The following is a 16,093-nucleotide window of genomic DNA, read 5'->3' on the forward strand; positions in this document are numbered from 1 at the left end:
AATTTACAATGTCCGCTCAATAAAAGCGAAGCCCTCCCATTGTCAGATGTGAGTCAATTGCAGAGGCTGACCCCTGGCCAGACGCCTCTTCCGGTTATGCTCGAGAGGGGATCGCTTCCGATGCGGCATCGTGCCCCCGTCATGCACACACGTCACTTCCGCCCTGCAGATTGTCCCCTTTGTGTGGTCATCGCGACACAGTGAGTAAAACACAGTGGGGATCGCGCTTATAGGATCGGACGGTTTGGAAACAGTACGTATGTATGTAAACCTTTGTATTGGAAAAAGCAATGAGAAAGAGAATGCAAAAACTGTGTAATTTAGATAATCACATTTTAATGGGGTAGCTTTCTAGTGCCCACCAACGTCGTGTATGTCCGTCCATAACAGTTGTTGAGAGAGAATAAGAGAAGTCGAGAGAAAAGGAAGAAGCTACAAAGGCACTGAAGTGAGCGTTGGGGATATATGCTTATTAAGAAAAAAAAAAGAAAGGAAAGGTTAGCCAGGCGAAGATCCGGCTTGCTATTCCAAAAACAAGAAAAAGGAAAAGAAGGAAAGAAAGGAAAAGGAAAGAAAGGTTTCGGAAGTCGGCCTTAGAAATCCACCGCATTTAAACACGTTTGGGAGAATGCCCAAAAATGCGGCCAATGTTTTAACTACGTACTTCTTCGATTTAGGCATTCCTGTGGGGTCTTACCCTTCTATATCTTACTACGTATCTGTGTCACCAGATCATTCTGGAAAACTACAACTACTCTCGCTGTCCTTCCAACTTTGAGATTCCTTTCCAGTTCTTGGGAGCTACGTCCGACTCCTGGATCCCTTTCTTACTTGGCAGGGAGCACAAGTCCCGAAGTCCGTATATTCATTCCATGCTCACGGCAGGAAGAAGTGGGGGATGGGGAGAGGGGGGGGGGGGTTCGTATGCGTCCTGGGCAGACTTCGAGAAGAAAGTCAGAGACAGAACAGCCGGTGGTAGAATTCGAACCCAGTACCTCCTAGCACGATCTTGCCTACGACCGACGCGCACACGCCGTGCTGCTGGTGAACTTATATTTCCGGAATTTCAGGTAATCTCGTCCCATTCCAGAAAGCGCGACATCAGCTTTCTGTGCCTCTCTTATATTTGCTCAACCCGAACAGATTACTCCGCGTACCAGGATATTCTCAACGCTAACGTTCCCCTCGTAAAAGCCTGTCGATTCGTGAACTACTCGAACACATTTGTCAGCAAAGTGTGCAATGTCCCCTCAACATCATCCGCTCTTTATCGCAATTCCCGTGGCAGTTCGGTTGCGAAATTCGCTCGCTTCGATTTACAATCTTCTGTCGCAGCGTTCTCGAAAATAGCGACCGATAAAATAAAATTTAAAGACAAAAAGGTGGCGGTCGAGTGTTGTGCGCATGCGTGCCACCGCCGCCGCTTGCATGCGTAAACTCATTAACGCTCTCATCAGGAGCGGCGTTTTATAATTAGCTTTTCTGCCAACGGAGGGCGGCCACATCGCTTCCCAGGGCTATAATTTCCATTAGCGCGGCGGCGGCAGCGATGGTCAGCGGCCGTTAATCAAACTCATTAAGTGGCGCTGGCCGCCACGCGCGCCGCTCCAAATTAATCAATTACAGCCTAAAGGGAGGAAGGACACAGCGAGCCAATCAGAAGCAAGCGCCTCTTTGATCGAGTTGCTCTCTTGTTGGCCAAAGTTCTCGTTAGGCTGCTGCTGAAAACACACTCTTTTATCTTTAAGTGCCGCTAACTGTGTAGGTACCTCTTAAAGAACGTGGAAAGTAAATGATGTGTTCACAGAGAAGAAATGGGTCGGTCTTTTTTATGCACATCTTCTCGGGTTAACACCGCGAGACAACTGTAGCTATGCGTGGTGTGCAAACGTGGACGGTTGGAGGAGAGGATGAGTGGGAGACAAGGGTTTAGTATGCCTCCTGGGCCGACTTCTTGAGGCACCGTGTTGACATTCGTCTGGAAAGTATACATGGAAACCTTGGGGGCAAAGCCCATGGGTTCGAACCAAGCACCTCCTTCGGTCTACCAACCTTGTAAAGAAATTATTGTTTACAATTCGCTACTTAAAACCTGATGTTGATGTTGGCGAAAAAATTAAAGCGAGAGATACTTATTACTTATTATTATTATCTTATAATTATAATTATAAGTATATTATTATCTATTTACTATTTGCTTTTTTGCGCATACGTATTGTGCAGCTGTGACTTACTTTTAAGTGTCGTTTTTTTTTGTTTTTTTTTTAATAACTGGTCCTACACGGTTCTTTACTTCGTTTCCCGGTTTAGTTGCTAATAAAAGGGTAAAACTGTTTGTTTGTCTGCTTGGTACGGATTAAGAGTGGTTAGCCCATGAAAACCTGGCTTGCGCCTACCCGGCGCAACCCGAGTTTATAATTTACGCGACGACCAAGTCGGCACTTTTCGGCACTTTGGGTGAAAGCGGAACCTGCCGCAGTTGCCTTATTGAATTTGAGTCCAATGGAAACAGTGTTCACACGACCCCTTATCCAAATCTACTGGCTTAATCCGCGTTAATCCGTTTTACAAGAGCGGCTCTCGCTAATCCGTTCCCCCTCCATCGTTGGACGGCGTCGGAAAATGCGATTAAGCGCCAGATGCGCTTGTTACCTGACACGTCCTCTACGTCGATTACGTGCTTTGCGCCGGTCGCAAAATTCTGGATAGGAGTTCGGAAGTTGCTCTCTTTCGATTGCTTCCAACTTTAATTGTTTTTATTTTCATTTTATACCGTCATTGATGGAGCCGTAACCAATGAAATGTTTCAGGTAGATGATTTGGTATTGTGTGCGTGCATAAGCGACAACACGCTTTCTTGCACTTGGAAACTTCGTAGTGAGTTGTGCTATGGAGAGAGCGCGTTTAAGATTCGTGTAGCAAGCCGGCTGTTATCGGGTTCCTCGTTTTACTTTCCGTATTTTACTTTTCGTTGTTTTACTTTTCGTTATACGTGCCCTCTGCACCGCTTTCGGTTTGTTGCCAAAACGACATCCGGTTTCGCAGCAAACACGGTCTGCGCCAACCGCCATGGCGACTGATACTGCCACCGCTTCTGACTTGAGGAGAGAGAGGGCCGCATACGCCTTTTTATGACAATTCAAATTGCCACAGAGAGGCGTACGCCTCCCGTTTTCAACATATCAGGAAAGTGAAAGCTATCATTCTGCATGGTGGCTGGTTCCGAGCATCCTTAGTCGCGGAAGGGCCGCAAGTCTTCGTGACACCGAAAGGCTTGTTTATGTTTACTCGTGAATGGTCATGTATTGTACTTACAGCAGTTCGGACAGTTGTATATAGGCGTGATAGGGGGAGGGGAGCTAGATTAGATAAGAGTATGACAATGAAAAAATGGCTAGATAAGAGTACCTAGCTTTGTTTACAGGTCCGTTGGAAAGTAAGTTGTCGAGCTCACAATTGACACTTCGACCCTTAAACCAATATTCTAAAAGAGGGTTGATTACTTCTATGTAATTAATTAATTAAACGCAGTAAAAAATATTTGCGAATACGGTACGCGGCCGCCAACGACATTCTGTTCGTTTGGTTTCATTCGTACATTCTTGAAATTTTCTTTAAATGTTAGTTGAGACACCCTGTACGTTTTCCGTTAGTTTTTCAACTCCGTGTTAGCGCAGCGAAGCAACTGTAGCTATGAGCGGCGTACAGACGTGGACAGATGGAGAGAGGACAGCAGGAAGGAGTGGGGGACAGGGCGGGTTAGTATGCATCCTGGGCCGACTTCAGGGGGAACTGTGACGACATTCGCCTGGAAAGTCTGCCGGACAAATCAGGGAAAACCTCAGAGAGCAGAGCCGGTGCCGGAATTCGAACACGCGTTTCCTCCCACACTCTTAGAAATGAACTTCACCGCATAGCATGCTCCTAGCCAACCATTATCTCGAATGATATCGTTATCTGCCCTGATTTGTTGAAAACGGGAGGCGTACGCCTTTTTTGTGACAATTATGAACAGCGTAAGTGTCACAAAAAAGGCGTACGGCTCCCGTTTTCAACAAATCAGGCAGGTCAGATAACGATATCATTCGAGATAATGGTTGGCTAGGAGCATGCTATGCGGTGAAGTTCATTTCTAAGAGTGCAATCTTGGTGTGGGAGGAGGTCATCCTAACCGCAACGCCACGCGAGCTGTTTTTCGTTGTTCTTTCTTCTTTTCGTTTCTTTTTTGCATTAGTTGAAACACCCTGTAGGTGTATTCCACGACCTACTAGATTATAACGACCATGTCATGGGCACCCCTTCCGAGCGCCGCATTTGGAATCTAGCGGTGGCGGCACTCATTGGCCCGGTTATTGCTTCCTCAATTTCTGCAATACTTTGTGCTTCAGTTTACCTTAGTATTTTTTGTACAAACGGTGGATGTCCAACGGGAGCTTCTTCTTTCTAAAGTTGATTATCATCATCATCATTCTAGGCGTTTTCATAGGAGCGGCTGCTGTCGTCTGCTACGGTAGTCGTACGTCTGCTTCTGCGCGTCCAAAAATTCAAACTTCCATTGTCCAATCATGATGTAGACCTCGCGGGCCGATGAGAAGCGCGCCTACCGGACCGTGCGGACGGACTCCTCATATAGAGGTTGCCGATTATGACATGGTCGTTATAATCTAGTAGTAGTACGTCGTGGTGTATCCACAAGCCTACTGCACTTCTCCGTTACCCAGCCATATACCATATTCAACTCTCGTTACGATTATCCTTTACGCGATCAATAAACTGGCGAAAGCCGACTCTAACCTGATCATCTTTCCCGGGAAGCGCGGCTGACAAAGTTGCTTAACGCACATAAGCTCAAAGACGGCGCCACGTTAGGCCTAGCCCGCGCGATATGGGCTCGATTCAATTATCCCGTAGGGCGGCGCTGCAACCACTTATCCCTCGAGCTAAGTATATATACATACCGCAGCCTAATTTTGCGAGCCGGAAGCCAAGGTGTATACCTCGCTAAATAATTTCATTAGTGCATTAGAGCCCGTTACGAGGTCGTTAAAACGGGCCGCTCCTGTTTGTTAGGCCTATATTTCGTCCTCGCACGGAAAGGCACGAGTGCGCCATGTTTGTATTTCGTTAGAGCCAATTAGGCGCGTCGTGTTACTCGTCCCATCTAGAAGCTTCCCCCGCCACGGAAATATGTTGCAGTTGCGGACCAAAGTTTTTCGTCGGAAATGCGATTAAACTTTCGAGTCAACTTTCGAGGATAATCCATTTGAAAAGACGCGGGGAAAAAAAAGTGAAAGCGCGTTGGTAAAAAAAAATAGCATAAATTCACTCCGTAGTTGCTTTTTACTGTCGTGCGCGACATTTTTAGGTAAAAACAAATTAATTTCGAGGCTAAATAACGTATATACCAATAGCAGAAGTGAAATTTCTGCCCATGGTCAAATCCAGCCTGCACTCTAAAAACTGAACTTCACCACATAGCACTCCCAGCCAACCGTCATCCCGAGTGACATCGTTCTTTCCCCTGATTTGCTGGAAACTGGGGGCGTGCGCCGTTTTTGTGGCATTATGCAGTTCATAATTGCCACACAAAAAATGGCGTACGCTCTCCGGTTTCATCAAATCGAGGGAGAGAAGGATGTCACTCGGTATGATGTTTTGCTAGGGGCGTGCTATGCGGCGAAGCTCTGTTTTTTATAGTGCACCAACACCCTGCCCTAGCAGCACCTCCCTGGAGAATGTAGGACTGCAATCAATCAATCAATCAATCACCAGCGGCATGGCCGAGTGGGTTAAGGCGTCTCGCTCATTTGTGTCGTTCCGACTGGGAGGTGTTGGGTTCGAATCGTACCACCGCGGCTGTGCTGTCTGAGGTTTTCCCGGGGTTTTCCGAAGACTTTCCAGACGAATGTCGGCACAGTTTTTCCTGAAGTCGGCCCAGGACGCATACTAACCCCCCCTGTCCCCCACTCCTTACCTGCTGTCCTCTCTCCATCTGTCCTCATCCGTAAGCCGCTCATAACTACAGTTGCTTCGCGGCGCTAACACGAAAGTAAAAAAAAAATCAACCAATCAATCAAAAATATTTTATTAATGCGACGAAAATACAGCAATGACAGCCACACATTGAGGACTTCGGTCCTCGATGTCATATTCAAAATAAAGTTGTTGATTCGATATTTTCTTTTTTCTCCTTACTCTTGTCAAACGAAGATACTTCCGCCGTTAATTTACGAACGGAACACGATATTTCACCAAATTATTTTACCATCACCAATATGAAAGATGCCCTCTGTCGTAATAGAGCATATCTACACAGCGTCACCCTCTTCCCTCTCCCGTTACGTTACAAGTGAACGATGTGGAGCAGACTTTATGCGTTCCCTCGTGACGCATAATCATGTTTCATCATGCTGCGCTCACCGGCAAAGAGCGAGTGTGCCAATTCAATTTGCCGCTAAATTTTATTTGGCGCGCATTACTGTCAGAGTGTTGGGAGCGGCTCGGAGGAGCATTAATCAGGCGGTGGCCGCCGCTACTCCGAGCCCGTTGCTTCATAAATTATGACAATGCTATCACGGGAGGTTGCGCCAGTGTTTTGTTGTCGTGCCAGTTAAGCGGTGGCTAATTAGCTGCGCCCGTGCGCTGCGCCTTCGTTGTATGCGTATGTTTCGAAACCAGTTTCGAAGTTTGCAGGTCTTGGCTCAAGCAAATTAAGCGTGTCAATATGAGTATGCTTCACTGCGTTGTCTCTTTGACCGGCAGGCAAAGCACGCTTTACAGGCGTGTAACGGATTTTGTGTCACGGTACGTTGCATTGCATACACTCTTAAAAATGAACTTCACCGCATAGCACGCTCCTAGCCAACCATTATCTCGAATGATATCGTTATCTGCCCTGATTTGTTGAAAACGGGGGGCGTACGCCATTTCTGTGACAAATATGAACAGCATAAGTGTCACAGAAATGGCGTACGCCCCCCGTTTTCAACAAATCAGGGCATATAACGATATCATTCGAGATGATGGTTGGCTAGGAGCGTGCTATGCGGTGAAGTTCATTTTTAAGAGTGTACGTGCGATTTCAGTAACCTTACACTCTCAGGACAGAACTTCACCGCGTAGCTCGTTGTTGGCCAACCATTACCACGAATGATACGGTTACCGCTTCTGATTCGAAGAGCGAGGTGGGCGTACGCCTTTTTGTAGCAATTTGCATATATGATAATTGTTACAAAAAAGGCGTACGCCCCTCTATCTCTTCAAATCAAAAGCGATAACCCTATCTCATTTCCCTGTCTCATTTCCATGTTCGTTCTGCACATTTTGCTGTTGTTTTGTTGTTACGTTTTGTACAGTCCAAGACCGCGACATTTCCTCCATCTCTTTCAACAGTTCATTAGCAGAGGAAGAATAACATTTTGTGTACATTTTACGGACAATGTTTTTCCGACTTCTCCCTTTCTTTCCCTCTCTCTGGCTTTCCTTGGCTTCAGAAATTTTCTTAGTTGACAGTCAGTGCCAGATAGTAAACAGATAGCAGCAACAGCAACTTTATTTTGATAATGTGCCTTTTTACAGCTTCTTTCTTCTCACAAACTTAAGACGCCTCCTTGTTTTTATAAACAGCGATAATAAGTGTCGCCGTACGTTCTTCCAATAATCAGGATGCTGTCCTCCAACGAAGCGGACATCATGAAACCTGGGCGCGAGTCTCTGAGAAAGCCTGTACGGCGACGGCGGTGGCAGCCTTGGTAATCGGGCGAAGTGAAGGCAGAACCGAAGCAGCATAATTAATGACGTTAAATGACGATCATTACTCGCTCAAGTTTAATTAGCTTTACGAGTCTCGCCGACGGAGTTTAACTCGATTACCGGAGAGAGGACTCTTTTATGCAAGCTAATTATCCAATTGTTTCTGTCCTTTTCCCCGCACGGAAAAAGAGGGAACATTTTCTGATTAGACACTCGTTTACGATGACGATTTGGGAATGGTGTCATTTTGTGTTAACTCTGCTCACTCAACGATCAAAAATTCAAACATTTTCCCTCCGATGTCTGAATATTTAATATAATTTCTTCGTCCGCACAGCTATATCAGTCGATTAGAAAAAAAAAAATCGGGAGAATATAATATCGCTACCTCCGTCACTTTTGTCAACTGTTCAAAACGTTTTCCGCTATACCACGGTGTGACTTTATACGTTTATCTTATCTGTTGAGGTTGTATCCTTATCCTAGATTTCCTCTGACGTGGTCAAGCAAAGCCAAGGCTGTTACGACTGCAACTTGTGCGCTTCTCATGGTAACTGACTTTTCATTGTTCAAAGTAAGGTCATCTGAAATGACATGTGCTCCTTGTTCGACGGGTCCCAGCCTTTGTTATTTATATATGTTTAGAACACTGTGTGAAAACGAAAGCGACGAATGCAATAGGCTTCTCCGGTGGAGTGGCATTCCAACCCAAATCCGCTCCAAATCCAATGCACGTTTATAAAGTGGCTTTGGATCCGGAAAATACGCCAATACTTGCTCATATGAGTAGTTCTGTAGCGCGATGTTGATACTGATGTGAATGCTGCATGACTGCTAACGCGTACCAAAAGTGAGTTGATGCAGTGAAAGCATCATTCCCTAATAATCTGCACGGTTGTATCATTTATCCCGAAGCCTGATTTGTACCCGCCGTATACTGGATGCTACTTATACGTCAGAAATGTTGTCAGAAGGTCCAAAATGACCTGCCGAGCAGCTTATCCGCGGTGCACTCTTAGAAATGAACTTCACCGTACAACACGCTCCTAGCCAACCATAACCTCGAATGATATCGTTATCTGCCCTGATTTGCTGAAAACGAGAGCCGTACGCCATTTTTGTGACAATTATGAACAGCATAAGTGTCACAAAAAAGGCGTACACCTACCGTTTTGAACCAATCAGGGCACATAGCGATATCATTCGAGTAGATGGTTGGCTAGGAGCGTGCTATGCGGTGAAGTTCATTTTTAAGATTGTGGAGATAATAGACAGGAAATTACAGTACACGGCCACGTTATTTCTATAAACAAATCTCAGAAACGATCTCCAACATTGATCCATAACTTAAAAACCCGAGACTACACTCTTAAAAATGAACTTCACCGCATAGCACGCTCCTAGCCAACCATCATCTTTAATGATATCGTTATCTGCCCTGATTTGTTGAAAACGGGAAGCGAACGCCTTTTTGTGACACTTATGCTGTTCATAATTGTCACAGAAAAGGCTACGCCTCCCCTTTTCAACAAATCAGGGCCGATAACGATATCATTAAAGATTATGGTTGGCTAGGAGCGTGCTATGCGGTGAAGTTCATTTTTAAGAGTGTAGGGGACAAAAAACGACAACACAATCTATACCACCAGCTCGCTTGCTACCTCTCTATCCTCTCGTTATCCAACATTGAGTTTGAGATAAGTATGAAGCGATGGATCCTGTCCCAATGCAGAAGGCGGTGCAAAGATGTGAGGCAGTTGAATTTCTCTTCGCTGATACCTTTTCCACGTAGCTACATGCCTTGTTTAAAGTTGAAAAGTAATTAAGGACAGTTGGTTCATCATCATCTCTGGACACCATCGGACTTCGATCGTTATTGTAAAGGGGCTCGTTATTTTATTCCCCCCATTCCACCAAGCACTGGGGTAGAGTATCGCCTGTTGCGATGAAACTCCCCACTCTCCAAGGCCGAAAATAAAGTTGTTGTTTGTTATCATCTCTGTTCTTCTCTGGTCATCATCTCTTTGTTTTCTCATCATCTCATCATCTGTTTGTACTTTGTTTGTAAGCGTACTGGGGTAGCCAGTTCGACTTCGTCACATCCCTTTTTTTTTTCTTTTCTTTGTCACACCACCATCACCATCGGTAGTGTGTTACTTCCGAGCTATCTTCCTGCCGATAGAACGTCGTGTTTCTCAGAAAGATTGTGCGCCCTGGGCCGACTTCGCAGGAAGCTGTCCCGACAGCGTCGGAAGCGGGAAATCAATGACAAAGCGTAACAAATCGAAACTAACGTAAATTGAGTTGGAACACACGGCACGCCTAGAAAGCGACCCTAGATCCTTGAAACTTGAAGTTGAAGTAGTTTCCAGTACATTTCTTAATGCGCTATTACTGTATTTTCTACTTTGTTTCTAAATACTGTAATGGTTACAGCAGAGGGTTCTGGTAGAGCGGGGTCAACATAGATATCACGTCCGAGCGGAGAGTAAGCTTCTTCAGAACACGAGCCTCGTCGTCGTCGGTTTCTTCCTGACCGCATTTATATATTTCTAAACATTAAAACAAAAAGAAAGCTGCTTCCTTTGGCGATAGCTTGAGTTTAGTTCCTTCAATACGCACTACCCAAAAAAGCGGGAGAAATGTTGAGTGACAACAGTGCGGTTCACTGGCCCTTTAAACCGGCAATCCAACTCAAAACTACATTTATAGAAATTAGCTGCATCATGGGGCATTCTGTCGGACTCGTTTAAAAGCGGTGCCATTGTAACTTCTTCCCTTCTCTCTCTTCTTCTCTCTCAACTGTTACGGACGGATCTACACGCGGCTGTGGACGTTGGTGCGCCATGTACCGCTACTACACAAAAACAATACACGGCGACCGCTCTCTTCTTCTTCTTCTTCCTTATGTCGTTGCGTCGTGTTTGTGAGGGAGTTGCTCTGCACCCATCAAAAGAAACTCGTACATGACATACTACCCTAAACCTTAAAAAAAAAAGAAAAAAAAAACGCGAACATCGTCGAGAGTTTTGATGTGGTTCGCCTTCCAAGGTCCACGCACTCTTAAAACAGGAATTGTACCGGTTGAAGTTTTTCTACTTAGTTGAATGGTTTTCAAGCATTGATTCTACACTCTTACAAATGAACTTCCTCTGATTTGTTGAAAAGAGGAGGCTTGCGCCTTTTTGTGACTCTTACGCAGAAATGTTAATTGTCACAAAAAAGGTGTTACGCCCCGCGCTTTCTACAAATGAAGAGTGCTAGAGCTATCACTCTGCACAATAGTTGGCCTTCAGCGTGCTATGTGGTGAAGCTTTCTTTTAAGAGGTGGACACGTCTGATCTTCCCAAAATCTTCCCCTTATTATCCCCGAATTATTATTATGATGATTATGATTATTATCATCATCATCGTCGTCGTCGTCGTCGTTATGCGCCAGTCAATGAGACCCAATCATTCTAAAGCAGTCTGCCCTTACAAGGTATTCACTGATATTTTCAAGTATTGGGTCCGTTGGGTTCGTTGAGGCCATTGTTAAGCAAGTTGTTCTTGTTTGTTAAGCAGGTTTTGGTTGTGGGCAGCATTCGTATTGCTTAAAGTTTGTCTCAGTCTATTAATTAAGTGTGCAAAAAGGGTCAACTCCTGCATGTCTTCACACACATTAAAGAAAAAAAAAACACTGAATCTTTCTGCACTCTTAGAAATTAACTTCACCGCATAGCATGCTCCTAGCCAACCATAATCTCGAATGATGTCGTTATCTGCCCTGATTTGTTGTAAACGGGAGGCGTACGCCTTTTTTGTGACAATTATGGACAGCCTAAATGTCACAAAAAAAGGCGTACGCCTCCCGTTTTCAACAAATCAGGGCAGATAACGTTATCATTAGAGATGGTGGTTGGCTAGGAGTGTGCTATGCGGTGAAGTTCACGTCGAGACTGGGAGGTACCCGAGTTCGAATCCCGCTGCCGGCTGTGCTGTCTGGGTTTTTTCGTGGGATTTCCTCAGACGCTTTCAGACATATGTCGGCACAATTCCCTTAGAAGTCGGCCCAGGACACACATTCCCGAGGGCGTCACGCTGTGCGTCAACCATTGCCACGAATGATAGGGGTATCGCTTCTGATTCGGGTAGGGGGGGCGTACGCCTTTTCTGCGGCAATTATATCCAAATTGCCACAAAACGGCGTACGCCCCTCTATCTTCTTCTTTCTTCTTTCTTCTTTTTTTAAAATTTATTTCAATACAATGCAAAATTCGTACAAAGAAACAGGACTGAAAGGGCAAGCCCTGAATCAGCCCTTCGAATCAGAAGCGATGACCCTATCATTCGTGGCAATGGTTGGCGCATAGCGTGCTAGGCGGTGAAGTTATGTTTTTAGAGTGTGAAGAAGCGTGGCCCTCCACGCGTAAGCTCGTATACAGAAATATACTTAGAAAGCTTCAGTGTTGTTTTTATATGTTTGTATCAATTAAGTGTAAGTGTATATTTGTTAGTGGTAGTGGGCTGCCTTTCTTATTTTGTAGCGTACTAATTTTGCAGTGCATATTGGATGTACCATGCCTGGGCCTGGTATAAGCCTGCAGCATTCCTAAATAAATGAAAGAATAGAAACAGAACTTCACCGCATGGCACGCTCTTAGCCAACGACCGTCCCGAATGACATCGTTACGCACCCTGATTGGATAAAAGTGGGAGGCGCACGCCTTTTTGTGACACTCACGCGGTCATGTTAAGTGTCAAAGAAGAGCGTACACCCAGCGCTTTCCACAAATCGTGAGTGATAACAGTATCATTCTGTGCAATGGCTGACCTTCACCGTGCTATGTGGTGAAGTTCTCTCTTAAAGGGCTTTCATAGGTGTGGTTCGTTACATCATGGGCGCATTGTATTGCAAGCCAGAATACCGAGGATGAAAGAATTATTCTGCAACGCGTCGTACTTAGCGAGATACAAGCCCTCGAACGCACTCCTGTGCAAAGCGCAGGCCTCGCAGACCTCGGAGTTGCGTCCATTCCCATTGGCAGCCGTTAAGCACGTGACTTCTCGTGCGCTGGCTCACTGGCGGCGGTGAGGTCTGTGACGTCAGAGCCACAATAGTTTCGCTGTCCGCGGTGTCCGTTTTCTCCGTTTCTATTGCCTTCTTCGCTGTGAAACTTTCAATGCAGGTTCACACCGATGCAAAGCACCGGCTTTTTTTTTTTTTTTTTTTTTTTTTTACGGTTATCTTGGATAACGCGGGATGGCCCACTTCCCCGCTGCAAAGCTTTTACAAATCGAGCGTCGCGGGCAACGATACCAGCGAGCAATTCTTGTCGATCACCGCTTTCGTGTGCGAGTTCTGGTTTACAAGTTTCGAGACTCCGATCGAGTCGCATTACTATATAACCATTGCGCATTCCGTTTCCTTCTTCTTCTTCTTCTTCTAATGTAATGTTTCCTTCCTTTGTTTCCGGCGGCGAAAGTGTGCTGGCTGGAAACGAGATCAGCCCAAAGAAGAGAAAATCGCTTTGGTGCGATCACTGAGCCCTCCGAAAAATCAGACCTCTTCTACTTCCGGCGGAAGTTCGTTTCGTGTATATACGCGGCAAAACTCGGTTATGTAGGTGGATGTGCGCAGTCTGAGGAGAACGGCGTCTCTGTATGGCTGCGAAATTGGATTGTAGCCAGTTCGCATCGCATAAGCCAGTTAGAAAATTGAGTCGCAGATTTGGCGCCGAAAAGCAGGTTTGCCAATAGGATCAAACAACTACGCCCGTGTGAGTGTTCTCTCTCTCCCTCTGCTGGAAATCCTTCGAGGACGCAAAATTTTATATTTCAATGTCCGCGCCGTATTCGTGTCAGCGAATATATACGTGCCATGTGTAGCAGTCATCTACTTGTTGAGAGAGAAAAAAAAAAAACAAGTCACACAGTAATACTCGCAAGTGAAACTTCTTTTAAGTCTTTCCGTTTTCGTGTATCTGTGAGGCTTTCAAACCGAGCGAATATCGTCCTCCTTTCCTGCTGGCTGAGACACGGGTGAACAGTGAGGCGAAGGGAGGTTACAGGTACACTGTTAAAACAGAACTTCGTCACATAGCACGCTCATAGCCAACCATCACTCCGGATGATATCATTCTGTGTATTGATTTGTTGAAAATGGGAGGAGGTGCCTATCTGGGACACATTATCTTGTCCCAGATAGTCGCCTCCCTCCTGTTTTAAACAAATCAGGACACAGAATGATATTATTCGGAATGATGGTGTGCTATGTGGTGAAGTTCTGTTTTGACAGTGTACTCTTTGAGGAACAGGGAAAAATAAAAGGAACGGTAGCGTTGAAAGCGGTAGCGGTAACGGCTTCTTGTTTTTAAATTTTATAGTGACGCACAGCTTTTAATTCGTATACGCCCCCACTACCCCTTGTGCGGTGAAGGAACATGAAACACTTGACTTTCTTAACTTGAAATATGAATGTCCATTATATTTCTCTCGGACCGCGGCTAAGGAATCTGTATAGTATGCATGTTGAATAATTGAATTGAGAAGTATTGAGTAGCCAAACAGTACTCGGTAGTAGAAATAACAGGGAGCCTGCCTCAGGAGATTCTTTATAATATCACTAATTCTGTGTTTTTTGTCTCGAGACGTTAGTTGACTCAGTGTCCTTTTCTGAAATCACGCTGATACGATACGGAACGCGCCTGTAAAGCGTGCTTTGTCTGCTATACACAGTAGCGCTGCAGTAAAGCGTACTCAACGACTTCACCAAGGTCTGTACTCTCAAAACGTTTTGCTCCGAAATGTTACTGATTTAAAAGTTTCGTTTTAGCGAACATACTTTAAGGTGACAATGTAAATGTTAATCGAAACAAGGGGAAGCTCAGTTAACGAGCAAGTTATGCGTGCATTTCGCACATGAAGATTAAAATAAAGCGGGGTGTGCCAGCTATCTTAGCACACACACAGTAAGCATTTCCCATTCGCCATAACGTTTTGATGAATCTCCTGATGCACGATAGAAGCTTAAAAATGTGAAACGAAGCTCTGACTTGTAACCGTTTTCCTGAAGTAAGGTATTCCTACGCAAACATTTACTATTTAAAGACGAGTGAGTGAGACGGCGCATCAACAACCAGTTCAATGAATGGTAATAGTCGAACGAAGATGCACATCTTGAAGATGAAAGAGACCGAAAGAGGGTGAATATTTTTTCCCTGATTTTTTTTCCGACTTCCGTTTGTTCCTTGGAGGCCAGACTTTCTTTGCTGTGCTTGGTGTGCTAGATTGTCTGAAAGGCCCCAGCTTACTGACGGCTCTACCTGTTGGAATGTTTCAGGCCCCTATCCGGGGAAATGCTCTCAAGGATATCACGCGTTACTCTTGCCCATACACGCCCTATAACCAAATCGATTAAATGTTGCAGCTATCATGTTACGATTAGTTACAGTTAATCAGTTGCGATGTATTCTAAGGGATGTACCAACCTCCCCAACTCTGAAAATTGCTGTTTGGTTGGAACTTTGAAAGGAGTTGTCACAGAATGCCATTCGTGAACGTCAACATTGTCTGCGAAAAATTAAAAAAAATACGCCATGTGATCCTATATAGACACTATGATTTTGGTGTTCTGGAAAGGTCCAAGACTGCGAGAATAATCTAAAGGAATTGTGTGTGTCAAGAAACACCCTCAAAACCACACGACCTGCTGTCAAAACACCAGGCGTATCATATTTTAACCACGCCTTTAAATAGAAGATTGCCCTTGTTAACCACGTTGGGCTATCTCTGCGCTCTCCAGTGTCGTGATCATGCACTATACGTCAGTTAATCAGAAGTTGACTCACCGCTTACGGTCAGTTGTCTTGTCGCACTACCGCAAAACGGACACAGAGGAACGCAAAACCGAAACAGTTTTTACAGGCGCATTGCGAAGCACAGAGAGCAACGTACTGTTTGACGCCTTCACGCGGTCACAGACGACGGTGACTTTTGAGGCAGACGACAGTTTGCAGCCATTGCATCCAGTCTCACCCTGATTCCCCCCCTCGTGACGTCACCGCGCTTCCCTTCGTCTGCTGCGATGGAAACGATGTCGATGATTGGTGGACTCTCGTTGCGGGCGGGTTTTATTGATTTTGTAGGCGTCGCGGGTCAAGCGGGGCGGAGTCGTAATCTTTTTTTTATCTCTCTCCAGTGTTTGCCACTTGTGAGGAACGCCTTCTGAAGAGTTCTAAGCTGAACTGACACGTGTTTCCTTTCCGGCGGATGGCAACATTGGGTTTCGGTATCGCAGATCAAATTGGGATGGCGCACTTTTGCTAATCTCATCCATACGGAGACAATACACTCGATGACT

This window comes from Ornithodoros turicata, chromosome 9 (genome assembly GCF_037126465.1).
Source record: "Ornithodoros turicata isolate Travis chromosome 9, ASM3712646v1, whole genome shotgun sequence".
Lineage (NCBI taxonomy): Eukaryota > Metazoa > Arthropoda > Arachnida > Ixodida > Argasidae > Ornithodoros > Ornithodoros turicata.